This window comes from Syzygium oleosum, unplaced genomic scaffold, assembly GCF_021117445.2.
Source record: "Syzygium oleosum isolate NSW1041296 unplaced genomic scaffold, Sole_v2.1 Sole_v2.24, whole genome shotgun sequence".
Taxonomy (NCBI): domain Eukaryota; kingdom Viridiplantae; phylum Streptophyta; class Magnoliopsida; order Myrtales; family Myrtaceae; genus Syzygium; species Syzygium oleosum.
In genome coordinates, this window is record NW_026607508.1 from 612,235 (window position 1) to 630,743 (window position 18,509).

Genomic DNA, 18,509 nt, shown 5'->3' on the forward strand with positions numbered 1-18,509 from the left:
GGGCTCGGGTTCTTCTTCAGGCTCAGACTCCATGGGCTCGGGGCTAGGGTTCTCCGGTGGATCGTCGGGGTCCGTCACCTTGCCATCGGGAGTATACTTGTCCCAGGGCTCCCAATTCACAGCACCCTCACTCCCATGTTGTAGCCCCTCAAAACCACGGATTGGCCTGGTAGTCCCCAACCCGACATGATGAGTCCAGGCCAAGTAAGCGTGACGCTCCAAATCCTCTAGGCCTACATTTACCCATACTGTAGTGAGGTGCCTAATGTAGGTTTGATGTGGACCTAACGGGTACTCTGTCTCCTCATGCACCATATGCATGGAGACCCCAAAATGTCTAGCTGGTGGCATGCTCAAGGACGGGGATCTAAAATGGTTTGCATTATAGTAATGAGAATAATTCTCAATAAGCAGATAACCTAAACCCCACCTAGGCCAATGCGTACCCAGACAAGTCTTAACATGCAATCTAACAAGTAACGTACAGAATTCACAAACATGCACTTACCTCGTCTCAATCCACACGTCACCTCTGCACATTAGTCAAACACTATGATTCAATAGCTCAAGAACACGACATAAACACTCAAGCGCCATATACACGTACATTCACCCAATTCAATCAAACACATTTCGCACACGTGTCCAGCCAACTTTCCACAACCCGGGTCAACACCCCTCAGGTCCATTCTCACTGCCCGCGTAAACACGCCTCAGGTCCATTCTCACAGTCCGCGTAAACATGCCTCAGGCTCAGCCCTTCGATCAATCCGGGCTCAGTCCCGTGTAACCACGCCTCAGGACATTTCTTTCTTTCCAATGACCCGCGTAACCACACCTCGGGTGTAACCCACCTTCCACAGCCCGCGTAAACACGCCTCAAGCTCAGCCCTCCGATCAATCCGAGCTTTGTCCAATGACCAGCGTAAATACGCATCAGGTCTATCCTGTGACATCCTGAAAATTTGTCCATTTGGGATTTATAAAATGCTTATATTTTTATGAACGTACTCGTAGTTAGTTCTCGTCCGGAAATGATCATTCCTAGGATACTAACCATTAGGAAAAGGCTAATTAGGGGTTTAAATTCGCGCGACCAAAAAACTCGATCGTGAACCGACTATCGACCATGAAAATCGCCGAGGTGACATTTTGAGCCACTGGAGGCTGATCCAAGGATAGCCAGGGATCAATTCGCCACTATCATAGTAGTGGATCGCGGGTGATTCCGTTGGATCACGAAATGAATTGACGAATGATCCGAAACCTATACCAAACAATCGTGGCCCTCGGATCTAGCGGTTGATCCTCGCGATTTAAATGACAACCAAAGTCGTCACGAACCGAATAAATTTGCACGTGACTCGATTTATTATCAGTCACGAGTCGAATATGCGAATTTCCCCAAAAAGCCGCCCGTTAGTTTGAGAAATGCTCGAGTTACGTTTAATAAAATTTAATTATTTATTTGAGCCCAAACTGGATATCGGAAAATTAGGAAGTCACAACGGAATATTTGGACGACATTGTGGATGGAACGTGCAACTTTGGAATTTTCTGAATCCTTCAGAAAAATTTAGATTTGGCGAGAAATGAGGAAAGTGACCAAATTACCCATAGGAATTTGTTAAGGGCAAGTTTTAAGAGGGAAGGGTATTTTGGTCATTTTGCTTTAACTTTTTGATTGGACATTTTTACCCTTGGAATTTTATGAAATTCCCAAATTACCCTTGGATATTTTTGGGAAAGATTCGATCTTGGCTGTTGGTTTGAAGATAAGATCGAATCTGAGCCATCGATTGAAATTGTGAGTAAAGGGCATGATGGTAATTTCTCACTTTTGGTCAAAATTGGACTATTTTAGTCCAAAATCTCTCTCTCTCTCCTCATTCTCTCTCTCCTCTCTCCCGGTTTTCCCCCTCCACCGAGAGCTCCCTCTCTTTCTCCCCTCCCTCACGTGAGCTCTCTCTCTCCCCCTCCCTCACCGCTGATCACCCCACTTTGGCCGTACATCGCCGCGCCGTCGCCGCCGGCCACTGCCTGCCGTACCGCACCACCATCACCCTACGTCGTCTCCTCTCCCTCTCCCTCTCGGTTTTCTCTCTCTCTTGGCCGTGAGTTGGCCGACCAAGGAAGCCACGCCGTCGAACGCCGTCGCCGTCCGCCTAAGCCGCCGATCCCGCCGCCATTCGCCGCCGTCCCCGCCGATCACCGCCGCGTTCCGCTCTAGCCGTGTTAGTCTAGGGTTTGGTAAGTCGCGCCCTAATCCCTATTTAGGACGTCGGGTATCGACGGACAAAATTAGGAGTGAAATCGAGTTTAATTAGGCACGGATTTGTATGATTTTAGGAGCGGAAATTGTTAGCGGGCCTAAGGATTAAATTTGGGAGACTTTGGTGGAAAATTGGAGACCAAAAGTGGGCTGTGATGGGCTGATAGGTGTGCTGTGATGTGCCGTTCGGTACGTAAATTGAGTATTTGGATTCGGCGATTAATCGTGTGAAAATGTCGTGAAGGGCCGGAATTGATTCGTCGTGGTTTGGAGGTGGAAAAATGAGAATTTGTACGTCGATTGTGTGTTTGTGATGTCACGCCCTGACTCAAATCCAATGCTTTCCACACCTCCCTTCCATGAGTCGAACGGTGCGACATCCCAGGAATACGTCGCCAACTCAACGGTCTCGCGTCAAAGTCAATCATAGCGGAAACAAATAATTAAACCCGGACAATAAATTGGAGAACACCAGAATTAAACTTGCACGTCCAACCGCCAACACTTACAAACCTTACATTATCCACATATGAACATACTTACACCTTCCCGATGTTTCTGGGTCCATAAATTTTACATGCACATCCACTGCGATTACCTTAAAAACCATACATCAAAAGAGGCAAATTCCTTATCTACCAAAAGCGGTACTACACGAACACTAGCTCATCGCCTCCTCACCAGTCCTTGCGTCCTTGGCACGGCATCCATTCTGACGGCGGCGGTGGCGACTGATTCCTTATTGAGGCGGGTTATCTGAAAGGGTTTGATTTATATAACCATGAGACACTTCTCAATAAGTTGCAACTTAAACCCTACCTACGCTATCACGTACCTCCAGACAAACACACAAACACGCACATTCGTGCACATCAAGTCATCACATCGCAGGCACATCAAATAATATTATCAGGCAAAATCATGCGCACATCCGCATTCAGTCATCATCACGTCATATGCAAACACGCGCATGTACCATTCTCATCCCACATACTCATTCCGTTCTCATTTTCTCTTTTCCACATCACTCGCCAGTGACCCGAGTTGAAGTACACACCTCAGGCACACTACGACCATTCATCACCACACTTTCGGCCCGTGTACCCGTACACGCCTCAGGCCTCTCGATCGCGCCCCGAGCATCACACGCCTCGGTCCGATCCCACATTCACACTCGATCGCGCCCCGAGCATCACACGCCTCGGTCTGATCCCACATTCACACTTTCCTCAGCCCGCGCCAAATGCGACAGGCCTACATGATCGAAACTCGAATTTATAATGCCTCGGTCCGATCCCGATCTCACCCGAGCTGATCGTGCCTCGGACCGATTCTCAACATTGCTTTTTCAAGCCTCAGCCTGTGCCAAATGCAACAGACCTACGTGATCGCTTCCCGAGTTTATGATACTCGGCCCGATCCCAATACTCGCACTTCCACACCTTCACATAAATTCCACAATCACATGCCACACCACATTTCTTTCTTACTCATGCGCATGCTCGACACACATATACCACTCCCAAGTGGCCCATCATACGTGGCCCGTGCACGCATCAATTAACACGTAAAACATGCTCACTCAGCATTCGACATGGCCAATTTCAACAATTAATTTAATCTGGCCCATGCGTGCACATAATCAAACACATTTCAATCCATCAAAATCACAGTTCAATAAACACACAAGGTCACTTATGGACCCACAAACATAGCCACGTTCATAGGCATAATTTCGACATTTCCGAGCATATTAAACACCACAATCCAGCCATACTACCACACACCAAACCAACACCATTTGTCCTTAAATCGAACCATAAGCTCGCCAATTTCATCTCACAATATCCGACACTCTAATCAATCTCACTCCAGCCTCGAACCATCCTCATTTCATCCTCAAATCACCTCATATAACACACATTCAAGCCTAAATTCTGGTCACGAGGCATCAACAATTCAATCCCGACACCAACTCCATTCCGCCCATCAAAACAAACATCCAAAGAATCGGGTAAAAACTGGGCAGTTTACACAGTGACCGAAATCCCATCCAAATAAATAGTAAACGAACTCCGAAAATTCTGAAATTTGGACATGTTGCGTAAAACATCTTTCTGAACATTTTTCGTGATAACTCGAAACTCAGTTCCAACTGGAAACACCTCTTTTGGTCACTTGAAGTCAGACAAAATCCGATTCGCTCGAACAGTCCCTCACGCCATCAAAATAAAACTCATTCGGTACCCAAATCATCTTGAAAAGCCTTGAAATTTTTATATGTTATACCCACAAATGTCCCCAACAATTCTCGTGAAGCAAGTATTTTGAAAATAGGCCTGGAAAAATTTATAAAAATTCGAACAGTCCCGAAGATCGGGTGAACAGTAAATCGGGCAGTTTTATTTCGGTCCAAAGATGGACTTCCGAATGGCCTCAAATGATCTCCAAAAATTCCCAAATTAAATTATGTTATACCTAAAGATGTTGGGAACAACTTTCATGAAGAAACATTCCTCAAATTAGGCCCAAATTTTTTTTTTATAAAAATAGCAAACTGGGCGGGTACAGTAACCGCGAATCCGCGATTCACCCCGAACCTCACGGATTCAAACTCGAACCAATTTCTACCGAATTCCAACCGCCAAAACTCATTTCCCGACGTCTAATCCAACCCGCAACAACCACTAACAGCCATACTCAGCCACCAATAACCATGATCAACCACCAATAACCATTATCAACGCCTTAATCAACCTCTAAATCCCCTAAACCGCACCCAAACGAGTCCGAAAAATACCCGACGTCCTAGGCGAGGTTTAGATTACAACTTACTTGGTTCTAAACTAAAGCGGCTAGAACGTAGCGCGGCGGTGAACGGCGGGGACGGCGGCGCAGCTTGGTGGTGGCGAAAGCAAGCGGCGACGGCGCGGCGGCGGTCCGACGATCGACTTGGACGATGATCGGCCCAAAGAGAGAGAGAGTTCACGGTTTGGGGGGGGGGGGTGTGCTGCCGTGGGGGAGGCGAATGAGTGAGGAGAGAGAGAAATTTTGACTTAAATAGTCAAATTTGGACCAAAGTGGCAATTTACCAAAATACCCTTTTTCTAATCTTTTTGATCCAACGGTCCAGATTCGATCTTATCCTGAAATCGACGGCCCAGATCGAATCTCATCCAAAATATCCAAGGGCAATCTTGTAATTTCTCAAAAAGTCCAAGGGTAAAATTGTCCAATCAAAATTTGAGGGCAAAATTACCAAAATGCCATTTTCCCTTAAAGCTTGTCCTTTAATAAATCCTAGGGGTATTTTGGTCACTTTCTCCGTTTCTTGTTCAAATCGAGTTTTTCCGAAGGATTTAAGCGCACCAAAAATTCGCACGTGTCACGTGCAACGTCGTCCTAATGTTCCGGCGTGACTTCCTAATTTTCCGGTGTCCAATTTGGGCAAAAATTCAATAATTAAATTCTATTAAACGCAACTCGAGTGTTTCTCGAGCTAACAGGCGGCTTGCTGGGGAAATTCGCTGAATCGACTCATGACTGATACTGAATCGAGTCACGTGCAAGTTCGTTCGGTACGTGACGACCTCGGTTGTCATTAAAATTGCGAAGATCAATCATTTGATCCGAGGGGTACGATCGTTCGGTATAGGTTCAGAATTATTCGTCAAGTCGTTTCGTGGTCCAGCGGAATCACCCGCGATCCACTACTAAGATAGTCGCGAACCGATCCCTAACTATCCTTGGATCGGCCAACAATGGCTCAAAATATCACTTTCCGCGATTTAATGGTCGAAATCCATTCACGATCGAATTTCCTTTAGTCGCGCGAATTTAATTCCCCTATTAGCCTTTCCCTAATGGTTAGCATTCCCAGGAATGATCAGTTCCGGGCGAGAACTGACCACGAGTACATTCATAAAATCCAGTATTTCATAAATCCCAAATGGACTAATTTTTCAGGATGTTACATGTGATGTGGCTGAATTGTGGTGATGAAATTGGGTGCCTTGGTGTGCAATTGATTGATTGAAATATGCTTGATTATGTGCACGCATGGGCCGAATCGAATTGATTGTCAATTGGCTGTGTTTGAATGTCGATTGAGCATGAGAAAATGCGTGTGAATTGATGCGTGCACGGGCCACGTGGGATTGGCCAATTTATTGGCAAGTGAGTGTTGAGTATGTGAATGAGCAAGAGATTGTGTGTGGCGTGGCATGTGTGATAATGGAAATCCCTGAGGCGGTACCATTACGTGGGGAACTGTGCCATCCTGAGGCGTGTACTTTAAAGCGAGACGATGCCCGATATTACAGGAGGACGGCCAACCTGAGGTGTGTACTTCAACGCGGGTTGTGCCGTAGGTGGTGGATGTTGAGCCTGAAGCGTGTACTACAACGCGGGCAAGAGACATGACCTGAGGCGTGTACTGTAACGCGGGCCCTGGAGTATTGTGATGAGTTGGTCGCAATGGACCTAAGGCATGTACTATAACGCGGGTCACTGGCGAAAGTTGTGGAAAAGATGTAATGAGATTGGAACAAATGCACGAAATATAATTATAACATGCATGTGAGTGAAACAGTGCTGTTATGCCTAACGTGCAGGTTGCACGTTGGAAAAACCCAGGTAAACAGAATTATGTGCTTGCAATGTGATGGTTGAATGTGATTGTGTGTATTGATTGTCTGGAGGTACATGATAGCCTAGGTGGGGTTTAGGGGTATACTTACTGAGATGTATTCTCATCATTATTTCAACCAAACATTTCAAAACCCCCGCCGGAACAATGAATCCTCTGCCGCCGCTGCCACCTGAGCGTTTTGGAGTACCGATGCATACCGAGCATAATGTAGTAGAGTTTCCTATAGATGACCAGATGACCTGGATTAAGCATACAACTGTAGTCTTTATAGACGTAGGATTACCCCTGTGGGAGTCCCATTTATATACCGCGTGGTTCTTCCGAGACGGGATAGATGAGTTCGGTCCCGTCCGAGGATTTGACGTCCCCTTTGACTGAGTTGGGGACTGGGACCCGTTTGCTATACCTCCTCCGGATGGCGAGTTGACTAGCTTGGAGACTAGTCTAGCGCGATCGGGACTTCACCTGCGTCGAGCGATGCCGGAGTCTTCGGGGCCGAGCGGGAACGAGCCGAAGGATCGCAAGCGAGTACGATCCGATGGATATGGATCTTGAGCCGATCCCAGAGGAAGAATTAGAAGAGGAGGAACCCGAGGCAGAACCTGAGAATGATCCTGCTGAGCCTGAAGATGAACCAGTGTATATACCCCCGTACAAGCAGTGGGTTGACCCTAATTTTGTGCCGGAGTACGAGTCTGAGGAGGAGACAGTGGAAGAGGAACGGATAGAAGTTCCAGCGGAATCGGGTGATATCAATAACCCGATCGAGATCAGAGCCGAGCCGGAGTCCTCGGAGGAGAAGTCAATCCAGGGAGACCTTGATTCAGAGGACGAAGAATCAGACTCGGAATGGATACCGAGTAAAGGACATAGGGGCTAGAGTAGGGGTTGGATTTGGACTTTTTGGAGGTGCACCAATTTTGAGGATAGGACATCCAGGTCATCGATCCATTTTGAATAGCGGTGGTTATGGTAGGGAGTGTATATGTATATTTGGTGGTTTTGTAAGTTGTGAATATTGTATAAGTTGAGGATCAGAAATGAATATGTTTATTCTCCCTGTTTACCCCAGATATTATTGTCCGGGTATTTGTGGTTTCCGCTGTCGATATGAATCTCTGATAATTATAAGTGAGGTCGGCGATACCTTGGGACATCGCACTAATCGACCAAAGTGGTGTGTCGCGTGCTCAATGGGGTTCGGGGCATGACATCCTCGTTTGAATTGGTATCAGAGCGAGGTCAGCTCGATCTAAACTGGTGGAAGTTTGGAGTGATAAGGAGCAGAGACCCTGGGGTAGTAAATTTAGGGAGACCTTAGTAAGTCATAGGGCGGAATAAGCTATACATGACTCCAGATTGTTTGTTGTGAATGATCAGGTGAATTGATTGTTGTGATTATTGAAATGCAGGTGCGTTTGGACCTGAGGTAAGTGTTCAGCCCTTATTGATTGTGGCCTCGTGACTGTATGACTGATTGCCTGCTGGGTGAATTCATGCATTAATTCACTGCCTAGGACTAGATTGATCTAGTTGGCCTGGGTTACTAATTTCTTAGTGGAATTATAGCAGGTAGGAGAGTGGTAGGAAGCTGATATAATGAGCAGCGAAGGAAGAGGTGTAGGAAGAATCTCAAGAAGGGGCGCAGGAAGAGGAACAAGAGGTAGAGGTCGTGCTCGTGCTAGAGCTGTAAAGGACCTCGGAATGGGTGCTAGAGCGGTAGAAAACCCTGGAATTGATGCCAGAGCTGTAGCGGACCCTAGAGTTGATGTTAGACTTGCAGAGGATCCTAGAATGGAAGCAGTCATGAGGACCCTAGAGCATATTGGTAATTTAATAGGACAGCAGACTCAGGAACGAGCTGCTACGATTGCCCAAGCTGCCGAGGCCACTGTGGCCGCTGCTGCTATTAATAATAATGAGAATCTGGGGCAGAGGCAAGCGAATGTGAATAGACAAATGCATCATTTGGTCGAGCAGTTTATGAAGTTGAAACCACATAAATTCTCTCGAAGAGGTGACCCTGAGGCCGCACCTCGATGGGTAGAGGAACTTGAGAAAGCTTTTGAGGTGTTGGGGTGCACTGAGAACGAAAAAGTAACCCTGGCAGTGTATCAATTGCAGGACAACACGAATGATTGGTGGAAGGCCACCAGGGATAGAGTGTTTCCAGAAGGTACAGCCTGGACTTGGGCTGCTTTTACCGAATGTTTTTATGGAAAGTATTTCTCGGCGAGCGCTAGGAAAAGAAAGTTAGCAGAGTTTATGAGACTCCGCCAAGGCCAGATGACGGTAGATCAGTATGAGGCAGAATTTGCTAGATTGTCTAAGTTTGCGCCGAGAATGGTAGGGCATCCTGAGGATAAGGCGCGAAGATTTCTGGATGGATTGAAAGCCGATATTCGCAGCCAATTGATACTGGTGAATCTGAGGACTTATGAGGAAATATATGATAGGGCCCAGGTTCTCGAGCGGGATCAGGTAGATAGGGCCGTCGCTTCTGGATTGAGGTTTATCTCAGGTAGAGACAATTGTAATCTCGGGAAGAGGCCGATGTCGAGTAATAGACGTTTTGTCCCTCCTATTAGAAGGAATATAGGGAAGCCGGCCCGAAATCAGAATGGTCCATGTCGGTTATGTGGGGAAAGGCATGAAAATGGACCTTGTCCAACCTAGGGCGGAGCATGCTTTGGGTGTGGTGGATTTGGTCACCACATAAGGACTTGCCCTAATCCCAGGCAAAATAGATCGCCTGCGCTGCCTCCACCCCGGAATGGGAATCCTACTGGAGCGGCCCAGACAGCAAACCAGAATAGACCGCAGGCGTAAGGACGAGTGTACGCCATGGCCAGAAGAGAGGCTGAGAACGCGCCAGAGGTTGTCACAGGTACGGTTTCTCTATGCAATCATGCTGCTTATGCTTTATTTGACCCTGGGGTATCACATTCTTTCATATCTGAGCAATTTGTTGAGTTAATTGGAATAGAACCGCAGCTGCTTGATGTCGTGTTATGTGTGACGACTCTTGAATGATAAGATGCTAGTTTCATTGGGGTGTCCAAATTGTAAGATTGTGATTGGAGATAAGGAAAAAAGGATTGATTTAGCGGTTCTAGCCATGTATGATTTTGATGTGATAGTGGGTATGGACTGGTTGTCTAAGCAGAGGGCTATAATGGATTGCAATAGCAGGGTGATCCAATTTAATCCCGTTGGACATCCGGAGTTCAAATTTGTGGGAAATCAAGGAGGACCCTCGATTCCATGGATTTCGTCGCTGGAAATGACGATGTTGTTAAGTTAAGGGTGTCAAGGATTTTTAGCGGTTGTAATTGATTCAACGGCTAAGGAGCCGAGGCTAGAAGACATAGCCGTGGTGTGCGAATATCCCGATGTGTTTCCTTAGGAATTACCGGGATTGCCACCAGAAAGAGAAGTAGAGTTTGTAATCGAGTTGGCACCTGGAGCTAAGCCAATCTCGAAAGCACCTTATAGAATGTCGCTGTCGGAGTTAAAGGAATTAAAGGTGCAAATGCAAGAGTTATTAGATAAGGGATTTATTCGTCCGAGTGCGTCTCCGTGGGGAACGCCAGTTTGTAAAGAAGAAAGATGGATCATTGAGGTTATGTATAGATTATAGGCAGCTGAATCAAGCGACAATAAAAAATAAATATCCCTTGCCGAGGATTGATGATTTGTTTGATCAATTACAATGGGCTTCGGTGTTCTCTAAAATTGATTTGAGAACGGGGTATCATCAGTTGAGGATTAGGAAGGAGGATATACCGAAGACGGCATTTAGAACGAGGTATGGACATTATGAATTTATGGTAATGCCGTTTGGATTAACGAACGCCCCTACTGTCTTTATGGATCTGATGAACCGAGTGTTTAAGGAATTCTTAGATCAATTCGTGATCGTTTTTATTGACGACATATTGGTGTACTCGAAGAGCCTAGAGGAGCATGAATTTCACTTGAGTAGGGTGTTGTAGACGTTAAGAGAGAACGCGCTATGTGCTAAGTTTAGCAAGTGCGAATTCTGGCTCAATCGAGTAGCATTTCTTGGACATATGATCTCTGGGGAAGGCATCTCAGTAGATCCATCGAAGATTGAGGCAGTAATGAAGTGGCCGAGACCAACGACGGTAACCGAGGTTCGAAGCTTTCTGGGTCTGGCAGGATATTATCGTCGTTTTGTGGAAGGGTTTTCGGCAATAGCGACGCCGTTGACACATTTGTTGAAAAAGGAAATGAGATTTGAGTGGACCGATAAATGTGAAAGAAGTTTTCAGAAATTACAGTATAGGTTGACGACGGCACCGGTATTGACTATTCCATCTGGACCCAGAGGATATGAAATTTATAGCGATGCGTCGTTGAAAGGATTGGGGTGTGTACTCATGCAAAATGGGCAAGTAGTGGCCTACGCGTCAAGGCAATTAAGACCGCATGAGTTAAATTATCCGACGCATGATTTGGAATTAGCCGCAATAGTATTCGCCTTGAAGATTTGGCGACATCATTTATGTGGAGAGAAATTTCAGATTTACACCGATCATCAAAGCTTGAAGTATTTGTTTTCTCAAAAAGAATTGAATATGAGGCAGCGTCGGTGGATGGAGTTGTTGAAGGATTATGACTGCGATTTATTATATCATTCCGGGAAGGCCAATCGAGTAGCTGATGCGTTGAGCCGGAAGTCTAGCATCGCACATTTGATGGTTAAGGAGTGGACATTGTTAGAAAAAGTGCGAGACTCGGAGTTTAGATTCGAAGTAAGTCAAGTCTCGAGTTTGTTGGCTACGCTTAGGATTGAACCGGAGATTCAGGCTAGAATTAAGACTTTGCAATCTACGGATCAAGGAATTCAAAGGATTCTAGAGATGGATGACACCAAGAAAAAGACAGACTTTCAGATATCCGAGGACGGGATACTAAAGTTCCGTGGACGTTTGTGTGTGCCTGACAATGCGGAGTTGAGGGAAGAAATTTTATTGGAAGCGCATCGTAGTAGTTATAGCATCCACCTAGGAAGTATTAAAATTTATCAGAATTTGAGGCAATATTATTGGTGGAATGGTATGAAGGCAGACGTAGCTAGACATGTGGCCAAATGTCTGACGTGCCAGCAAGTGAAGGCACAGCATTGTAAGCCTGGAGGGTTATTGCGACCTTTGGAAATCCCAGAATGGAAATAGGAGCACGTAACTATGAATTTTGTGACGGGATTACCGAGGAGCCAAAGAGGCCATGACACTATTTGGGTGATTGTAGACAGATTGACCAAGTCGGCACACTTTTTGGCTGTGCGAAAGGATTTCGCATTAGATCGGTATGCTGAGTTATATGTGCAGCAGATAGTTCGATTGCATGGGGTACCAGTGACTATTACCTCAGATCGTGATCCTAGGTTTACCGCCAGTTTTTGGAAAAGTCTGTAGACGGCATTAGGATCTAAGCTGCAGTTCAGTACAGCTTACCATCCACAAACGGATGGTCAGTCTGAAAGGACGATTCAGACTTTAGAGGATATGCTTAGGGCATGCGTATTGGATTTTCAGGGTAAGTGGGAAGAGCAATTGCCCTTAGCAAAGTTTGCTTATAATAATAGTTTTCAGCAGAGTATCAGAATGTCGCCATTTGAAGGGCTGTATGGCAGAGCTTGTAGAACACCCGTGTACTGGGATGAAGTAGGAGAAAGGAGTATCACCGAGCCAGAGTTAGTTCAACAGTCAATTGAGGCTGTTAAGGTGATTCGCGAAAGGCTGAAAACAGCTCAGAGCCGTCAAAAGAGTTATGCAGACAGAAGGTGAAGGCCTTTGGAGTTTCAAGTAGGGGATCACGTATTTCTTAAAGTATTGCCCATGAGAGGACTATCTAGATTCGGTAAGAAAGAGAAGTTGAGTCCGAGGTACGTAGGACCTTTTGAGGTTTTAGAAAGGACGATTCAGACTTTAGAGGATATGCTTAGGGCATGCGTATTGGATTTTCAGGGTAAGTGGGAAGAGCAATTGCCCTTAGCAAAGTTTGCTTATAATAATAGTTTTCAGCAGAGTATCAGAATGGCGCCATTTGAAGGGCTGTATGGCAGAGCTTGTAGAACACCCGTGTACTGGGATGAAGTAGGAGAAAGGAGTATCACCGAGCCAGAGTTAGTTCAACAGTCAATTGAGGCTGTTAAGGTGATTCGCGAAAGGCTGAAAACAGCTCAGAGCCGTCAAAAGAGTTATGCAGACAGAAGGTGAAGGCCTTTGGAGTTTCAAGTAGGGGATCACGTATTTCTTAAAGTATTGCCCATGAGAGGACTATCTAGATTCGGTAAGAAAGAGAAGTTGAGTCCGAGGTACGTAGGACCTTTTGAGGTTTTAGAAAGGATCGGGGATTTAGCGTATTGCCTTGCACTTCTGCCGAATTTGTCGCAAGTGCATAATGTGTTCCACGTATCGATGTTGAGAAAATATGAATCAGACCTAACTCATGTGTTGAAATATGAGGAAATAGAAGTCAATGACAGGGTGTCCTATGTTGAGAGACCAGTAAGGATTGATGATCGGAAGGAACGAGTTCTAAGGAACAAGACGATCCCGATGGTTAAGGTTATTTGGGAGCACCACGGGACAGAAGGCGCAACATGGGAAAGCGAAGAGCAAATGTAACGTCAATACCCCCAGTTGTTTGAGTAGTAATGGGATTTGTAAATTTCGAGGACGAAATTTTCTTAAGGGGGGAAGAGTTGTGACATCCTGAAAATTTGTCCATTTGGGATTTATAAAATGTTTATATTTTTATGAACGTACTCATAGTTAGTTCTTGTCCGGAACTAATCATTCCTGGGATACTAACCATTAGGGAAAGGCTAATTAGGGGTTTAAATTCGCGCGACCAAAGAACTCGATCGTGAACAAACTATCGACCATGAAAATCGCCGAGGTGACATTTTGAGCCACTGTAGGCCGATCCAAGGATAGCCAGGGATCAGTTCGCCACTGTCATAGTAGTGAATCGTGGGTGATTCCGTTGGACCACGAAATGAATTGACGAATGATCCGGAACCTATACCAAACGATCGTGCCCCTCAGATCTAGCGGTTGATACTCGCGATTTAAATGACAACCGAAGTCGTCACGAACCGAATAAATTTGCACGTGACTCGATTTATTATCAGTCACGAGTCGAATATGCGAATTTCCCCAAAAAGCCGCCCGTTAGTTTGAGAAATGCTCGAGTTACGTTTAATAAAATTTAATTATTTATTTGAGCCCAAACTGGACATCTGAAAATTAGGAAGTCACAACGGAATATTTGGACGACGTTGTGGATGGAACGTGCAACTTTGGAATTTTCCAAATCCTTCAGAAAAATTTAGATTTGGCGAGAAATGAGGAAAGTGACCAAATTACCCTTAGGCATTTTGGTCATTTTGCCCTAACTTTTTGATTGGACATTTTTACCCTTGGAATTTTATGGAATTCCGAAATTACCCTTGGATATTTTTGGGAAAGATTCGATCTCGGCCGTCGGTTTCAAGATAAGATCGAATTTGAGCCGTCGATTGGAATTGTGAGTAAAGGGCATGATGGTAATTTGTCATTTTTGGTCAAAATTGGACTATTTTAGTCCAAAATATCTCTCCTCTCTCCCGGTTCCCCTCCCCCCCCATCGACAGCTCCCTCTCTTTCTCCCCTCCCTCACGTGAGCTCTCTCTCTCTCCCTCCCCCACCGCTGATCACCCCCCTTTGGCCGTACACCGCCGCACCGTCGCCGCCGGCCACCGCCCGCCGTACCGCACCACCATCACCCCACACCATCTCCTCTCCCTCTCGGTTTTCTCTCTCTCTTGGCCGTGAGTTGGCCGGCCAAGGAAGCCACGCTGTCGCTCGCCATCGCCGTCTGCCCAAGCCGCCGAGCCGCGCCGCCATCCCCGCCGATCACCGCCGCGTTCCGCTCTAGCCGCGTTAGTCTAGAGTTTGGTAAGTCGCGCCCTAATCCCTATTTAGGATGTCGGGTATCGACGGACAAAATTAGGAGTGAAATCGGGTTTAATTAGGCGCGGATTTGTATGATTTTAGGAGCGGAAATTGTTAGCGGCCCTAAGGATTAAATTTGGGAGACTTTGGTGGAAAATTGGAGACCAAAAGTGGGCTGTGATGGGCTGATAGGTGTGCTGTGATGTGCCGTTCGGTACGTAAATTGGGTATTTGGATTCGGCGATTAATCGTGTGAAAATGTCGTGGAGGGCCGGAATTGATTCGCCGTGGTTTGGAGGTGGAAAAATGAGAATTTGTACGTCGATTGTGTGTTTGTGATGTGGCTGAATTGTGGTGATGAAATTGGGTGCCTTGGTGTGCAATTGATTGATTGAAATATGCTTGATTATGTGCACACATGGGCCGAATCGAATTGATTGTCAATTGTCTGTGTTTGAATGTCGATTGAGCATGAGAAAATGCTTGTGAATTGATGCGTGCACGGGCCACGTGGGATTGGCCAATTTATTGGCAAGTGAGTGTTAAGTATGTGAATGAGCAAGAGATTGTGTGTGGCGTGGCATGTGTGATAATGGAAATCCTAGAGGCGGTACCATTATGCGAGAAACTGTGCCGTCCTGAGGCGTGTACTTTAACGCGGGACAATGCCCGGTATTACCGAAGGACGGCCAACTTGAGGCTTGTACTTCAACGCGGGTTGTGCCGTAGGTGGTGGATGTTGAGCCTGAGGCGTGTACTACAACGCGGGCAAGAGACATGGCCTAAGGCGTGTACTATAACGCGGGCCCTGGAGTGTTGTGATGAGTTGGTCGCAGTGGACCTGAGGCATGTACTGTAACGCGGGTCACTGACGAGAGTTGTGGAAAAGATGTGATGAGGTTGGAACAAATGCACGAAATATAATTATAACATGCATGTAAGTGAAACAGTGCTGTTATGCCTGACGTGCAGGTTGCACGCTGGAAAAGCCCAGGTAAGCAGAATTATGTGTTTGCGATATGATGGTTGAATGTGATTGTGTGTATTGATTGTCTGGAGGTACGTGATAGCCTAGGTGGGGTTTAGGGGTGTACTTACTGAGATGTATTCTCATGGTTGTTTCAACCAAACATTTTAGAACCCCGGCCGGAATAATGAATCCTCCGCCGCTGCCGCCACCGCCACCTGAGTGTTTTGGAGTACTGATGCATATCGAGCATAGTGTAGTAGAGTTTCCTGTAGATGACCAGATGACCTGGATTAAGCATACAACTGTAGTCTTTATAGACGTAGGATTACCCTGTGGAAGTCCCATACATATACTGCGTGGTTCTTCCGAGATGGGATAGATGAGTTCGGTCCCGTCCGAGGATTTGACGTCCCCTTTGACGGAGTTTGGGACTGGGACCCGTCTGCTATACCTCCTTCGGATGGCGAGCTGACTAGCTTGGAGACTAGTCTAGCACAGTCAGGACTTCACCCTGCGTCAGCAGCGCCGGAGTCTTCGGGGGCCGAGCAGGAACCAGAGCCCGAAGGATCGCAAGCGGAGTATGATCCGATGGATGTGGATCTTGAGCCGATCCCAAAGGAAGAATTAGAAGAGGAGGGACCCGAGGCGAAACCTGAGAATGAACATGCTGAGCCTGAAGATGAACCAGTGTATATACCCACGTACGAGCAGTGGGTTGACCCTGATTTTATGCCGGAGTACGAGTCTAAGGAGGAGACAGTGGAAGAGGAACGAATAGAAGTTCCAGCGGAATCGGGTGATATCAATAACCCGATCGAGATCGGAGCCGAGCCAGAGTCCTCGGAGGAGAAGTCAGTCCAGGGAAACCTTGATTCAGAGGACGAAGAATCAAACTCGAAATGGACACCGAGTAAAGGACGTAGGGGCTAGAGTAGAGGTTGGATTTGGACTTTTTGGTGGTGCACCAATTTTGAGGATAGGACATCGAGGTCATCGGTCCCTTTTGACTAGCGGTGGTTATGGTAGGGAGTGTATATGTATATTTGGTGATTTTGTAAGTTGTGAATATTGTATAAGTTGAGGATCAGAAATGAATATGTTTATTCTCCCTGTTTACCCTAGATATTATTGTCCGGGTATTTGTGATTTCCGTTGTCGATATGAATCTCTGATGATTATAAGTGAGGTTGGCGATACCCTAGGACATCGCACTAATCGACCAGAGTGGTGTGTCGCGTGCTCAATGGGGTTCGGGGCGTGACATATCCTGCCTCGGGCTATTCGGATAGGCACACACGTCATATGCTTCAATCGATTCCATGCCAATCACATATTCAAACCATACCTTAATACACTCAATCGCCAATCATCCCAATCAATCCATACAAATATCAAACTCAATTCGTAAAGCATCACAAGCTAGCCACATTGCACAATCATCATTCTAACACATTGCACATACTCAATTTCAAGTCATGTGCTTGCCACTTTGGCCCACAATTCCAACATTCGACCCGGTCATATTCAACCCATGATCCATCACAAACCGGCCACCGTCAAGCATCAAATTGCACTCACAAGCACCACGATAAACCAGCCATACACGTGCCCATAAATCAATCATAAATAAACTCACATTTCAACCCATAACTAGCCAACATTAGCCCCTCAAGTTCATCATCGTACCAGCCACAACCAACCACCAATTAGCCCCAATTATCACCACAATTTAGTCTAAGAATTAGCCACATGCAATCCTTGAATCGGCCCCTAACTTAGCCCTCAAACCGACACTAAACAATCCCTAAATAAGTTCGATTAATAACCATTATACTATGTGAGGTTTAGGGAGTCACTTACCTAAATTTGGCCCGAGAAAATCCAGCAAGGGGCCCAAAATGGCCCGGTCGGGGCGGCAACGGGCTCGGTAAGGCTCAGCGCGGTACGGGCACAACGGGCAAGTGGCTCGGCCACGGCTCGGCACACACACCCTCGGCCAAGGCTCGGGGCTCTCGGCCATGACGGGGTGGGCGGCCAGGCGCGGGGGGAGCACGCGGGCACGGGCACGGGTACGGCGGACACGGGCAGTGGCTGGGCAAGCTCGGGCACGGCATGGGCATGCTCGGCCATGGCCCGGGACAGTCCGGCCAAGGCTGAGCTGGGGTGGCCCGGCTGTCCAGGCGAGCACGGCGGTTGCTGGTGGTGGTGGAGCTGCTGGGGGAGCTAGGTGGTGGCGGGCGGAGCAGCAGTGGCCGGGACAGCAGCACGCGGCGGCTGGGCGACGACGGTGCCGGGGTGAGCCAAAAACAGGGGAGGCGTCGAGGGAGAAGAAAAACAGGGGAAGGGAGGTGGTGGCGGCCAAGGGGGGGCAGTTGGGCGGCGGAGGTGGCTGAGGGGAGAGGCTGGGTGGTGGAGGCGGCCATAATGGTGGCACGCGGAGGCGGCAAAGTAGGGGAGTTGAAACAAGGGAGAGGCCGGGGAAGAGAGAAACAAGGGGAGGCGAGGTCGCGCGGCGGCCGGAGGCGACACAACGGTGTCGCGGGTGGCAGGGCGACGGAGGGCGGGCCGGCGGTGGCTCGGCAACGTCGGACCGCGGAGGACGCGGCGGCGACCTGCTGCTGCGAGCGACGCGAAGGAGAAGAGCAG

At 47.2% G+C, this 18,509-nt stretch overlaps 1 pseudogene; it reads left to right on the forward strand.

Moving 5' to 3' along the window:
* LOC115661516 (tRNA-specific adenosine deaminase TAD2-like) overlaps window positions 1-18,509 on the forward strand; it is a 111,373-nt pseudogene that overhangs the window by 45,888 nt on the left and 46,976 nt on the right.